This window comes from Arachis hypogaea, chromosome 9 (genome assembly GCF_003086295.3).
Source record: "Arachis hypogaea cultivar Tifrunner chromosome 9, arahy.Tifrunner.gnm2.J5K5, whole genome shotgun sequence".
NCBI lineage: Eukaryota > Viridiplantae > Streptophyta > Magnoliopsida > Fabales > Fabaceae > Arachis > Arachis hypogaea.
This window is the reverse complement of record NC_092044.1, coordinates 118118093-118120876: the sequence shown is the minus strand read 5'-3', so window position 1 is coordinate 118120876 and position 2784 is coordinate 118118093.

Genomic DNA, 2784 nt, shown 5'->3' with positions numbered 1-2784 from the left:
GTCTAAGACTGCTTTGCCTTTCTTTAACCCTTTGAAGATGATCTTTGCTTCGGTGCTCCCTTACACGCTTTGGAATTGTGTCCAATTTTCCCACACTTGGCACATGTTACCCTGAATCTCTTCTTGACCTTTGTTCCATCAGGTCCATCTTCCACTGCGTCGTGTCTCCTTTATTTCACAGGACGACCAATTGGCTGCTTAATCTTGGGGATATGGAACTAACTTGTCCGAATTTCTCCCAATACTCCTCACTGTTGGCAGGGCTTGTGGAGTGAGCATAGGTAGCTCTGAATGCATCCATCGTCAGCGATTGATGGATATACCCCTCTAGTCTATCTCCTCGTCTTGCTATTACAGCTATTGCATGCACACATTTGTAACCAAATTATAAAGAACATATATCATAAACATATACCAATTAAGTTACGAGGATTATATCAGGAACAATATATAAATTATCCTTCAACTATTGAGTAAATTCCACACAATACTAGATAAAAATTTAACCAAAGACATTATATCTATAAGTTGCCACATGTTACAAGTACATGTGTTGTTTTCTAAATGCACTCCCACTTTCTTCATATGATATTGTACCTCAAAAATGTGTCTCACATCATCACTAGTTCACTGAGCAGTCCAGTACTTACATTTCTTCATGATGTTCTCAATCATCAACTGGACATCTCTCACCACACAAAGTTGCAAGGGTTGAAGATGACAACCTAATTTTAAATTGGTCACCCACATTAAAACGGCGCCGTTTCGTTGCTCTGCCCTGGTGGGGGCGAATTTGTCTTCCACGAAATGATGTCGTTTTGCCCCAAGATCCAATACGACATTGTTTTGTCCAACTTAGATGGGGACCAAATTGTCCTGGAGGTGACACGTCGCAGTTAACCGGACACATCATCCTGTTAACCTCCACGTCGGACGTCACTGTTAGTCCTAACTGGGTCAAACTAACAAGAGGACGTATCTGGTGTATAAACTATAAACCTCATGGTCAAAATCTTAGTTAAATTTTGTTGGAAACAAATCTGTCCGATCGTGAATTCCTTGGGGACCTATTTGGGGTAGTACTCATAAATAAATTAAAAACAAAAATAAATTATCACCCCAACACTAGACGTGCCACGTCAGACTCTCAGCTAACGTCGTTGAGGAGCATTTGACGTCTTGGTAGTTTTGACAAACAGATTCAATCTTTTGGGAGTAGAAAGTTTGTTTTGATCTTACATGAATTTGTCAGCATTCATATTTTTCATGGGTAGATTTGATTGTTTTTCTGACTTAATAATATCCATGAATACCCGTGGTATCTGCCTCTCCCAAAAAGAAAAATAAATTGAGATTCATGATGGAGATGGAACAGGGACGAGGAGCATTTTACTAAACGGAGAAGGGAACGAAAAAGGAATTACCGCCCCCATAAATACCCATTGTCATCCCTATATATGACTGTGGGAGTGATAGTGTTGAATTTAAAAAATTCAAGTAATTTTTTAATAGAGTCAATTAAAATTCAACGTTTAGTTATTTTTGTCAAACGATTTTTATTTTTTATGGGCATAAAATTAATTATTTTTTTATGGGTAATTTTATGAGCATCCACAATTTTTATGAGTATAAATAATTATTTTTTTTACTATAATAATTGACAATTTTAAAAAAATAAAATTATACATCAAATATTTTCTCAAATTTGATTATATAATATTAGTAGTTTACTATACTAAATATTTATTAATTTATTTTTTAAAATTAATTATGTATAATAATAACAAATGTAAAATTTATTAAAATAGTAAATCTGTTATATTTTTAAATGAAGACTTTAAATTCAAATTTTAAAAATAGAAAAATATAATTTTTCAAATGATTAAATAATATATATTATAAATGATGGTATTCATAGAAAAATTAAAAACTCAAAGTGATAATAATTTTATGAAAATAAATATTAACAGTTATATTTTAATAATATATCACTTTTCTCCCTCAAATATACAATATGAAAAAATCATATTACAAAAATATTATAAAAAAGAAAAGTATTAATATCTTTAATCCATTATAATAATTTTATTTTTATTTTTAAGAGAAAATAAAAAATAGGTTGTTGATTTTTTATCCGTAAATATTTAAATTCTAAAAAATATGAAAATATATTTAGCGGTCTGTTTAATTTTGCGTTGAGAAAGAAAGAAGTGCATTTAAGTCTCATTTTTATGTTTGACAACGTAAGAGTAATTTCTATCATTCAATCCACTTTTACCAAAAGTTATAAATTATAGTTTTGCGTTTACTTTTTTACATTGGGCTAAAATTTATTTTTTATATACCAATTATGTCCTTCATTATTTATATGTTATTTTTTATAATTTTTTTTCAATACTCTCTTATGTATATTATTATTTTTTTATAAAACTTCTATTATTTTTTGTTTATATAAATTTTTTTATCATTATTATTATTATTTTTTTATATGAAATATTTTTTTACTTTGTTGTATGATTCTATTAATCCTATTAGAGTATTGAAAAGCGCTGAGAATACTAAAAGAATATTAAAATTTATTTAAATATTTAAAATAATTATTTAAATTCATATCATTTTTGTAATTTTTTATCTAAAAATAATTTTAAATAATATAATTCAAATAATATTTAGTTTACTATAATTTATTTTGAATAAAAATTACCAAACATAAATTACTTTAAATAAATTATATACAAATCTCTATTTACAATCCAAACACATACTAAGTTGCTGATGTTTTTA